Genomic DNA, 12,617 nt, shown 5'->3' with positions numbered 1-12,617 from the left:
CTCTCTACCATCATAATCAGCTTTTGCTGATGAAACCTCAGCTTCCCATTTGCTATTTTTCTCCCTATCCCTCCATTTCTTTTTACCCGAGTGCAGAACTCCTACAGTCCAAGCACTCCCAATCCCTTCACTACCGGGTATGGAAAGGGTGGCCTCCATGCATCCACAGGGATTTCAGACACCTCTGAAGTGTGGGAATCTGCTTCCTCTGGCTCCAGATGGGCCACGGTAACCAGCACAGACATGCCTTTCTGACTCTGCAGTGCAGTACTCTCCTCTGAGCTCCCCACGCTCAGCTGGGCCCCCAGTTGAGCTGGCAGCCTATTATCCTTCGGATGAGTAATAAAACAAGTACTACTGAGATAGGTGGTGCTCTCAGGGCTGGTTTTGGATGGAACATGGCCAGTAGGCAGAAGAGGCCTTTTCCAGTCATCATATTCAGTGCTTTGAATGACAGATTAATCTTTCTATTAAAAATTTTCCTATCAATAGTTAAAACTTTCCCTTATTTTCTCCAGGGCTAGGATTTGGCCCTGAGTATGTACAACTACTCAGCATTCTGGCTGCAAAGTGTATTTTGTTACCATTTATGTGGTATCCAATATCCTGTCTTTTGTATTTTCACCTCCTTCCCCTTTCTTTCCAAGGTGCCCAATAACGTATTCTCCCAGCAAGTGTATAATTATTTAGTTATTGCACTGTTTTATGATTGCATTGTTGGTAATTGCTCAATATCGCAAATGATTTATTAGTAATTGCAGAGTCTTTCAGATCTGTCTTCAGGAGGAGAACAAATAGCACCTTGCATCAATAGACATCAAAGTCTTCAAGACAGATTTTTCTTTAATGATCTTTTTTTTAACTATCTTTCCTACTGCAGCCCTGAGGGCCAGAATTTCTTTCTCTCTTTAAACAACAGCTCAAAGTTTCAATCCTGCCCTGCAGTGGAAAAATACATTACATCGGTCTTTGAATTCTGTAGTCCAGCTATCACCTTCTTGTAGTTTCATGTGCTTCTAATGGGATTTTACTCTGGTGATGTGTATTCAGACTGCATAACTCCTCAGCCACTCAAATTCTTCTTGGACCTTTTTGACAATAATTAAACTGCTAGAGGTTTTCAGATATTCCCATTATTTAGGCCTTCCCATACTGACTTCAGTGGGGATTCACAGGTGGAACAGATGAGAATTTGACTTCCCTCTCATTAATATAGGCCTTCTGGTCACACTTTGCCAGCCTTTGTGTAAAACCCTCAGTCATTTTATCACACCCTTCCTCCTAAGGGATTTCTCAGCTTTCCAACAGCTACAGCAACAAATTCGGGCCGCCTAAACTTGGCTGTGTGGCAAACAGGAAAAGATTTTCCAGCTCTTCTCAGAGTGCCTGGCACTGTGCCGAGTTTCCTCTGCCTGCCACTTACCGCTGCGCCTTCTCACTGCCACTGGTGCCTGCTGGGAACCCAGCTCTGACTTCCCCCGTGTGAACACAGAGCTAGCAGGCGAGACAAACTCTCTCATCTGCTCAACAGTTTATATCCAGCCTCTCCTTGGTTACATCCACCCTAACCCCACCTCCCCCACTCCCTTTCAGCATGAGCTGACAGCTAGTCCAGACAACGCTGAAGAGGCCACCCAAGCCAGGCACATCCCTGAAAAGCCACGTGTTTTATGCAAGATAGGAGGAGCGGAGGGACACTGTGTAGTGTCCCATCACCAGGGGTTACGCCATGCTTATCAGACATGCAGTGCCCAGGGCTTGATTTAAGCCTGCAACACAGACTCCTGGCCAGCTAGGAAGAATGTTATTTTGAAGGTTCTGAGCTGGACAGAAGAAATTAACCCTTCACTAATCGGATGGCTGTGCAGCAGTACTATATTTCTCCTGATTAGTAAGTGTGGTTGGCTTTATGTAAATACAGGGATGGACAAAAGAGCAGAAACCTCAGCCATGTCTGGTGAGTACCTGAGGACTTTTCGGGACCTAAATAAACAGTTCACTTTTCTGACCTATTGGGCATCAGTCCACAGTCTGACATCTATCTGCAGCTGCACATTCAGGGCTTTCTTGAGTTATTGCACCTGTAGGACTAGCAAGTACCTAATACACAAACTACATAATCCCACAGCTGTAAATAAATAGACATAAATACTTCTACCAACAGCTTCCCCCCTTGTTCCAGTAACAAACTGGAACAAACCCTTCCTTTTCTAGGGAAGAAAATTGTTTCCTATTGAAGTCACTGGCTTCAAATGGGAACCGAGTTTGTCATGGGCTCTTCCAAAGCTTCCTTTGCAGAGGTTCCCGTGCTGCTGACTCACCACCTGTCTGCTGGGGTCAAACCTGCCCCAAGTCAGCTTCTGCAAGGCTTAAGGCAGCCAGATCAAGCCTGTCACACAACAGAGGAGGAAAGGGATCAAAACCAGACACCTGGGAAGAGAGGGGGAAAAAAAAGAAAAGAAAACAGAACAATACTCCACAAAGCAAACCTACCATCCATTTTATTAAATGTTACATTTGAAGCAAACAAAATTTTACCTTTGCTATCATTTACTTGGGATGAGAAAGAGGAATCTGAAATCTGGGGGTAAAGTGCAAGTAATATTCTTGTTAACTACATGCAAAGCCAAAGGGATTTTCAGAAAATAAACCAAGATTGTATCTGTTTAGATACTGTTTACTGAGTGTTGGATCTGTTTAAAAAACAGAAAAAACAACCCTTATTGTTCCCGTCAATGCAAAGCTAGTGCTGGAGGCAATATTATTGATATTTAAAATAAGACACACTGTTTAACAATAAATAATATTTTTCAGCTGTAATTATTTCGCCCCACACATTGTGTTTACACACATTGAAGAGATCAATAAGGATAAAAAATAAAATCTTACACATGATATAGTTTTATTATATTTAACCAGTAGTTAAGGGACATGGTAATTTAAGCAAATATTGTTTAGTGTTATCTATTAACATCACGCTCTTTAGTTTCCCTTCTTTAATCTCACATGGGAGGAGCCAGGCTTTCAGAAACCTCAAAGCCAGCTACCCTGGCCAAAGTTTGTGAAGTGCCAGTACATATCTGCCACTTCCTCAAAGTAGCTAAATTTGGTTTTTCTTAAGGCTTGAAAATCTCAGTGATTTCTCCTTGTGATGAGAACATTACCCCGAAAAACTCAGCACTTGAAGCCTACACACACTATCCTTTGCTGTTATCTGTGTACATATTTACAAACACAGAGGGGAAATTTTCATGTTGGCATTAAGAACAGCTTCTCACCCCTCCAGAACTCACATTAAATGCTCTTTTTGCCCTCTGCTAGACTTTGGGAATGAAATACACCCACTAATTCCATAAGGAAAAAAGCAAACAAACAAACAAACACATGCTGATTTCTTTTGCTTGCTGTTTCAACAGCTCATTCGTATTTTTAAAAATAGATTATGATCTGGTCACACTAATTTTGTTTGTATTTGGATTCATCATTAAATAACTTTGAACACTGAATAATCATTATTAATACTATGAAATAATGTTATTGGTGGTTTTAGATGTTTTTCAATTAATGCAACAAAGCATGAAATTTCTTATTTTTACTGTAACTGGCCCATGAAATCTTTTGCTCTTTCTCTGTGATTTCTGTCATATGGATTTTTCATTAGAAGGTTAACAGTTAGTTTTTCATCTGTTTCCACAGCTTCCTGCAGCAGTTACAATTTTGGCCCTAAAGTTAATTTTATGGTCACATGAAAATCTGTTTCTGCAAGGTCTGGGTGCTTTTGGCAAGGGGCTGAACACCTCCCTGCTTAGCAGGAGGATTAGGGCTTTTACAAGGTACTGTAGAATCTAGGAGTAATTTGGGGAGCAGTTTTAATGGTGTTTTGCAGTAGCTCAAAGGGAAAGCATCCCAGCACTGCTGGTGGGCAGGGGCTGGTAGGAGCCAACAGAGAAGGGTGCACCCAAGAGCTGCCTCCATCTTTGCAATGCTCTGCTGCTGCTCAAAGTGCCCCGGCACCCCGGGCTTTGAATCAAAGCTTCTTCTGCCAGCAGCCGAATTACTTTCTTATCACCCTGCCCACCAGTTTGATTTTCCAGTCCGTTGAAGGCAAAGTGTGAGATGGACCCTGGGCCATGGGCAGGCTGGGTTAGAGGCAGTGCCACCTGCACCGTCCAGACCCGCAGCACACAGCCACAAAGGTTTCATCCCAGGTAGCAAGCGGGGTATGTGCCTGACAGCCAACATGCTCTGCCTCCCCTCCTCAGCATGGCTAAAATCATGCAGCCTCCCAGCTCCCAACCTGCCTCTGCAATGCTTGTAGTTAGAAAGATCTTTTAGCTTCAAAACTGAATCCTGCAGGGTGGAAACCACTGGCAGAGACAAACAGAGACAAACCCTCTGTTGCCATTTCGAGAGTCAGGAACACCCTCCAGCGAAGAGCGAGCTTCTCCGGCAGCCTCCAGCCAGCTGCGGGGCTCAGGTAGTGATTTGCATTCATGTGAGTGCAGCAAGGACAGGAGTTAAGGCAGCAGAGACACAAGTTGGGCTTTCTGCTCTTCCCCCCACAGGACTTTAAGGAGGCTGACTTGGTTTTGTTTGAACTTTACCAAGCTGACAATGAGAGATCAACTTGGGAGAGCCCCAAAGCATGGAAAATTCCAGCTCTGCTTGCAGTTTTATTCAAGTTCAGGCTGTTTGGGAGCATGGGATTCTTTTTTCACTAAAAATTTTGCAACTTCAGTTACAACAGCTGTTACCAGGCAACTGACATAAATGAGAACAGTTTGAGCCAATGGAGTAGACAGTTTATTCGAGTTGCTTGGTGCCCAAATACCATAATCATGAGAACAGCGTTAAATGGATAAATAAATAATACAGGAGAGGCAAGGAGTCAGAGCGAGGAATGAGTAAAACAAAGCAAGCCTGACTGCAAGAGGTGATACAAGGTAGGAAACCAAAAGCTCATGTATAACAGAACTCATATATAGCAGAAACTCATATATAGCAGAAACAGGAAGGGCAGAAGACATGGAGGTCAGCAGCAGAAAAACTTGGCAAGGAATGAGAGCCTGGAGAAGCTGCTAAACCAAGCCCTGTATTGCACCCTGGGGCAATGGTTCTTTGTCCTCTGCTTTTCCTCTGATTTTTCTGAGACAGCAACACTGCAAATGTGTCCAACTTTGCTGTGAGAAAGTTTATGTATCTGGAGCATATGATAAAGGCAATGGATATTAAAGATGAAGCCTTGCCCTGTTGTCACAATCAGTGTGGACCGTATTGCCCATTACCTGGTGTTGTAGCAGCTGCAACACTGCAGAGACCCCTCTCCCAGCCATTTTCCTCAGGATTGGGATCTCATGTTGCCTGATGGCTGTGGTGAGAATGGCATGATGGGAGAAATGCTTAGGGTTACAGCTATGGGATTTAATATTTGAGGACACCGTTACTTGAACACTGTGTCATGTTTGGATCCCCACACTTCAAAACGGCAGTTAAAAATTGTAGAGGCTTTAGAAGAGAGCTCGAAAAAACTTTTGCAACACAAAACCTATGTTGTAGTCAGAGACCACCTAAACTCATTACACTGAAGAGGCTGCACCATGGTGGTCTAGCACCAATGTGGCAAAGACATAGAAGAGACAGATTTTTCATTGAGCTGGAAAAAAGTATAACAGGATCCAGTGGGCAGAAGCTTCATACCATGTTACCCATGAAATACCAATAAATAAAATAATGATTTCTCCATTAAACTTCAGCTCTCCTAATGGAATACATTACAGTAAAGTCAGTTTTGTGTAAGAAACCCGTAGGTGTCGTATTAGGAGGTTTCTCATGCGGTGCATCACCGTAGGGAGTACACTTCAGAGACTGATGACATTATTTAATTATGCCAATGTGTCACTGTGTTCTCCGAATTACCTGAACAGGGTATTAATGCTCTGCCTCCCTGCATAGGAAGTTATGCATGGGAAATGGCACAGTTCAGAGCACAAGGGCAACTGCAAACAAACATTTTTAGCAGCGCTGCATAGAAAAAGGATGTTGATGAGCAGTGATTAAGCACACAAACAGTCAGAATATAATGATTAGAGATTTAGAAGCAATACCTAAAAAGAACAAAACCAGACATTTTATATTTTGGGCGCTGCAAAACGTGAAAGATAAAGAACTTCTCTATGATATTTTTTCAGGTTTTTAATGTCTGCTGCAACAATTGAAACACGGTATGGAAGTGGTTTAGGTTTTTCTAATTTATCTGACAACTTTACAGGGAAACATTTTTTTTAATCATCAAGATTTTTGAGGTAATCATGTAATGCCAGTCAGATAATTTATGTTCCTGTGAATTTTTTGTTGAAATTTGAATTGACTCAGCTGGATTTGTAATACAATATTTTGAATAATTTAAAACCACCCACTTGAAGGTTTTAAATCAGGCTACTCCTGGAAGAATTTCCAGATTAATGGCTGAAACACTACAAGCTTTAACAGCTTTCTTAGCTCTTTTCCTCATAGAATGCTCTGTTCTCAAGAAATCCATGGGAAGAAGGGCTTAACCACAAAGTTGTCCTGACATACATGGGTTGTGAACGCTTCGGGGCCTGAAACCTAGAGAGTCTCTGAAAGAAAGGTACTACTACCAAATTGATATTTTTATTGAAGTTACTAAAGAAAACTGTGCCAGAAAAGTAGTACTGGTCAGCACTATGCAGTCTCAGGAGCTGTAACCTCATTGTTAAGTTTTGAAGGGAAATTTCTATTCAGATATGTCCATTTTGCATAGCAGGGAGTTCAGTGCTGTAATCATCTGCCCCATCTGCACTCCCTTCAGATCCATTATAGCATTTAGAACCATGTCTTCTTTTATTACTTCTTGTATTTCTGGTAAAGGCAAAAGCTTATGAAACCACAGGGATAGCTTTGAAAATAAAGTATTATTTTGCAATTGATGGTATATAGTATTCCTGATCCAGTGGATATATTTGAAATATTGTCAGGTTACTTTCTCTCCTTGAGTTAGTCACAGTTTTATGGTCCTAACATCACAGCTAATGTAAACTTCTCCCTCGTTGGCTGACAAGCTCAACTTAAGATAAAACTGCAAATGGGCAAGACTGAATCTCATGATACTTAATACCATGCATAAAGCCCAGCAGATGGAGTCAACTTACACACAAACATTTCAGTTTTTGTTAAAGAAACAAGCAAGACCTGCAAGTATTAGGGCCAGAGAATTCTTAAGTCACATGCTTTTACTGTGCTGTAAAGGCCCAGAATCCAAAAGAACATATTTCCTTTTTTAATTTGAATTTTAGGACATTTTCCATTTCTCAGGATCATCTTGCTCAACTTTAGAGTTGGAGCATTCTTTGGCTTGACTGGGGGCTTTCTGGCTTGATTTTTTTCTTTTTTTTTTTTTCTTTTAACATGTGCATTTGTTGCAAGAGAGTTGTCATTTCATGAAAGCCAGACAAAATAATGAGTTACTATAGTAAGTAGATATTTATAAATAAACCAATCTATTTATGCATACCTAAATGACAGCTAAAAGCTTTGCTGTGGAATAGCATAACAGAACAAGACCAACAGCCATGCATCTGCCTCCCTTCTGCCAACAGTTGGAATCAACCTGTGCCAAGATACATGGCCCTTCTCATCCTTCTTCAGTTTTAGTCCTAGACTAAAAGTCAGTGAGAGTCACTTCTCTTTCACCATAATGTAAATAAGGCTCAGTTCATCAGAAACAAAACCAAACCTGTCACCCCCTTTCCACCAACCCTCTGTAGAACTAGCTGTTCCCAGAAGGGCTGCATCTATAAAGGACACCACTCCTGTGGGCAAGGACCCTTCCACCTTTGCTCTCCTGGCCTTGCTTAGCTCTCCTGCTTCATCTCTAAACAGCACAGGCCCTGGGCCTGATCTTCCCCAAGGCTTTGCTCTATCCAAGTTCTCATTAGCTTCAGAAAGGACATTAGAAATTGTTCTGCTGTAAGAAAAATGAGCATCTTTGTTTTTTGAGGCCTCTTGACTTTGAAGCTAATTGTTGCAACTGTTTCCCCTCCATAGCACACTCCAGTTTAAAAGAAAGAAAAGTGGATTGCCTCAGAAAACCACACATTATTGACCTCAGAGCTGTCTGGTTCATGGCCGTACAGCATACTGCAGCAGCAAGCGAGCCAAGGCCCACTGCGTGAGGTGGTAACCTGCTGCAGAGTATGGGCTGTGACTGAACTGTGCCTGCTGCCTGCACTCCCACCTTGTCAGATGAACCACATTTGCACAGGTTGTTTTCCTGTGTGTTTGCATACAAATGAGAGTAGAGCACCTAAGCATGAGCCCAGCACAATTAGCGTTTATACAAATTCAGCATCTTTCTCTGCTTCCGTTGTCTGTGGGGCACATCTCCAGGCTCCCTCAGAGTGGACAAAGGAAGCAGTCCATGAGTAGCAAAGATTGCTCAGGTGCCCATTTCTACAGATAGGGGAATGGGATGCATATGCCCCAAGGTTACAGTGAAACTTGTGTGGAACAACTAGGAAAGCATCCCACACCCAGCTGACACCCACAGACATAACCAAAAGAAGAAATTTCTTTGGTGCACTGATGGATTTTCTGCTTTTTGGAGAACTCCATGCAAATGTAGCAATCCTTTTCCAAATTCAGACTTGGTTCTGTGCTGCACTGAGACACATTCACACTTCTCTGAAAGGCTGACAGCACTTGTCCTGCATTTCCCCAAAGATTAGAATGTCATCATTTGTAGTTAAGAGCTTCAGGGACATGTTGAATTACTTTTCTGATATTATCTTTACGTTTTTTCAAGAGCTTAGCATATTCCAAACATTAATCTTCTGTGCTGTCTTGAGTCAACGTGACCAGAAAATGCTTCGTCAGCTAAGGTTGTGACAAAAATGCCAGGCATTACTTAAAAAATAAATAAACAAGAAGGGATCACCCCCTCTAAAACTCTTGTTTGCCATATCCATTTGATGAACCTGTTAGTTCAGCCACAACACTTTGCAGTTTTTACAGACATCTAGCCGAAGCCATTGCAGTCTAAGCACTAGACCATTTGCCAAAGTGACTCATTCTCACTGAAATAGGGCATCTATGGTAAACTTACAAAGACAGACACATCAAGCACAGTTTCCAAAGAACTATTCTGTGCAGTTTGCAGTATCTTGCAATATACAGGGGTAAGATTTCAGGAGTGGGGAGCAATTCAGAAGGACTGATGGCAGCAGGGAGTCCTCAGCGCCTCTGAAATTCAAAGCCCACCTTGCTGCTGCCTATCTGATATGGACTCAAGCAGCCACTGCTCTGCAGAGCGACTCTAAGAGCACTGCCAGGTCAGCAACAGCTGGACTGGCAGGGAACCACTCAGACAGCAAAGGCAGGAGATGAAATGGTGAGCATGTATTAACCAAAACCATCCTGTGTCTCAGCTTCTGTTTGAGTGTGGAGCTGCAGCACTGGCAACAGAGGAGTAGGCACCCAAAAGATTTCACAGCTTGTATTCCTGGGGCAATAGGCTCTTACAGGGAGACAGCAGAAGATGGGAACTTGTTAAATTACCCCAGTATAAATGCCAGGCTTCAGCAGGAGTGACCCAAATGTGCATCTTGCTCCCACTGTGTTTAGTGCTTCATATATCAACAGAAATATTGACAGTTCCTAAATCCTTCACACTGGGGACAGCAAACATGAGGCATACACTCAGCCAAGTAGAAAGAAGTAATCGTGAAGATTAACAGCCAAATCTGGCAGCCCTTCAACACTCATACTCTATCAAAACTCCCATCAAAATCAATACATTTTTTAAATGGGGACTCAATCATACCATTGCTCAGAGTAAGGGGGCAGCTTATTATCACAGTCCTGGAGCAGACCAGAGTTACTGTAAAGGTCCTGATGCAGTAATTATCTATGGGTGTGAAGCTCATGCATGTCAAACTCTTGTGCATGCGCACTCAGCCCAACACTGGCCTCCTTCTATTAGAGTGAAAGCTCAGTATCATAAGCCTGTGTGCTCACAGGCTTGTCCTAAGAGACAGAATGCAGAAACCATCCCCTTTGCCTGTCCTGGGTGTAAGATGTAAGACTTTGTTTGATATAGCTGTACCAGTTGTGTATGCCCATGCTCACAAACAAAAATAGGATGTAGCAATGCTTGGGTGCAGCTTTTTCCACTATGCTGCTACCTGCAGTCCAAGAAAGTGATGCTCAAGACTGATGGGGCTTCATGCTTCCCAGTGCATCCATGCAAAGCACCATGTTACCTAGTTGCAAGGAAAGAAATGCAGGATCAAGGCCCTACTCCCTTGTTTATGCTTCACAGGTAATTTTCTACATGTTTCCTCGGGTGAGATGGATTTCCTCTGAATGGTATGTAACAAAATGTTCTATTCAGAGACTACATTAATGCACAGTGAATGGGAGTTACCATCGTAGACAGTGATTGCCACAGAAATGGTCACAAAAGCAGCATTTCTGTGGGAAAGGCAAAAGAGACTTGTTGCAGAACAAGCCCAAGCAGATTAGTGCAGTCAGGACAGAAGATCCGAGAAGAGCAGCTGCACCTAGTGAGAAGGGGAAAGCTACAGTTTTTTTCCAGAGATGCACACCAGAATCTCATATCCTCACTCCTCTAAATCACTTGGGTAAGGAACTGTTAATTTAATATCCAAAGATTTGTGTTAGAATAATATAATTCAGTGGAGAATATCTGGCTTGGGATATAATCCCTGTGAGTGAAATACAATTGCAGGGGACAATTTCCAATTTGTGCAATTTTGCTAGTATCACATTCAAACCTGAAGTAACCCAGACAATGTCAGGTGTTAAGCCAAATGCTGGGGTGTTTTCACTTAAACCTTGACTCTGGACACCTCCTGGAGAGAGAATATAGCCAGAAAGTCAACCATCTGCTCATGTGCATGGATAGCTTTGAAAGTGAAATCAGGAGAAAAAGGTAAACAGTAAACAGAGCAAACTTCAGAGAAGTGAGTAGCACAAGCAAGAGTGATACCCACCTCCCGAGAATGCATCGTATCCCTCTCACGTGCAGGGTGTACTTTCTTCTAGGAGGTTTGCAGTTCACACATCCTGCTTTTATGTTCTTTAATGTTTTAGCAGCTGACTGACCCCACAGGCCTCTCTGCCAACAATTACAAAGCAAGACACTGGGCATCCTTTCTCCCCCACCCTGCTAGGGACTCGGTGTGTCTAGGACACCTGCTATTCCCAAGGATAAGGTAGAATCAGTGGGCAAATACCAGCTGTGATATGACTTTGCTTTCATGTTTTCTTTAATGTCCCTGAAACACACAGTGCAGGCTTTGCCTCAACAATACAGTAAAAGCATAGGCATTCAGCATGTATAATTTAGAGGCTGAGGTTTTGGCCTCCAGGGCCTTGCTTAGCTGATGATAATCCACTTGACAGGGTGTTTTTTTCCCTAAATGATTCAGCATATCACATCCCTTTTGTCCTGCTTATTCAAGGAGAAAATACCTGACTGAAATGAATAGCTTGTGGGGTGAGCCCAGAATGACAGTGTTTGGTTCCCTCACAAGGTAAGTGACCTTGCACTGGGCATGCAGCCCTGCAAGAAGGTTGTTTCCAGCCACGCTTACTTTACCCAACATGGCAGTGCCCTGCCTTTCTTTCAGGGCTGTAACTGACCCTGTGGCCAATTACAGCATTGCTGCTGTCTGCCCTGGCAAGCAAAGGTTAAGGCGTGCCCTCCTCAGTCCTGTGAGAGTGATTCTACATGTGCATTGGGATGCAGATAGACCCACATGGATACACCTAGAGGCTTTCAATGTGGTCGGTGTGGGGGGTAGGCTGTGAGCAGCTGGAGTACTTCATGTGCTCTATAGCCTGCTGTTTGGCTGTGTCTAGAGAAGACAGAACATATAGCTGGCTCCAGAGCAGCAGGTGAGCTGCTCACATTGTCCAGATTCAGACCAGGACCCTTGGATTTGTCACCCCTAAACTGGTGCTTTTCTCACAGCAAGCCCTGCCTTACTTTCCTACGCCTTGATGTCTGCAGAGATTAAACCTTTTGCAAAACTAACATGTCAAGAAAAAACACATTCCGCACTTCATACCCCCTCCCAAAAGACCAATGCAGAAATACTTGTACTGAGCAGCTTTAAGTGTAAAGGTATGTGCCCCCAGGCAGCCTCATACAGCGCTAAGCAACTCAGCCATTTTGAAGCCTGAGGATCCTGAGAGCCCAGCTTTGGCACTATTTTTGCAAACTTTGGTTTCTAGGTTGTGTTTAATAATTCCTGTTACATGTATCTCCACAGGTGACCCAGATTCGGAAAGCCTCTTTGTTTCAGATTCTTATGCACATATTTAAAGATGGGCTTAATGGCTTTCTCAGATCAGGGCCACATCAAACAGTTTTGTTACTGAAGAAGGAATGATTGCCTGCATTTGAAGTAGTTGTGAACGTCATACAAAGCTTGTCAACAAGGTGCAGATTCATCTAGGGATTCTCTGGGTTGCTGCTTAGCTACTTAAAATGTACGTTTGATATAACCAGCATTTTTTTTTTTTTTGCTTTTAAAAATCTATGTTAGAGCAGGCATGCAACATTGAAGGCTTCA

The sequence above is a fragment of the Strix aluco genome, chromosome 6 (genome assembly GCF_031877795.1).
Source record: "Strix aluco isolate bStrAlu1 chromosome 6, bStrAlu1.hap1, whole genome shotgun sequence".
In the NCBI taxonomy this organism is placed as follows: domain Eukaryota; kingdom Metazoa; phylum Chordata; class Aves; order Strigiformes; family Strigidae; genus Strix; species Strix aluco.
The sequence above is the reverse complement of the archived record's forward strand: the minus strand, read 5'-3'. Positions refer to the sequence as shown.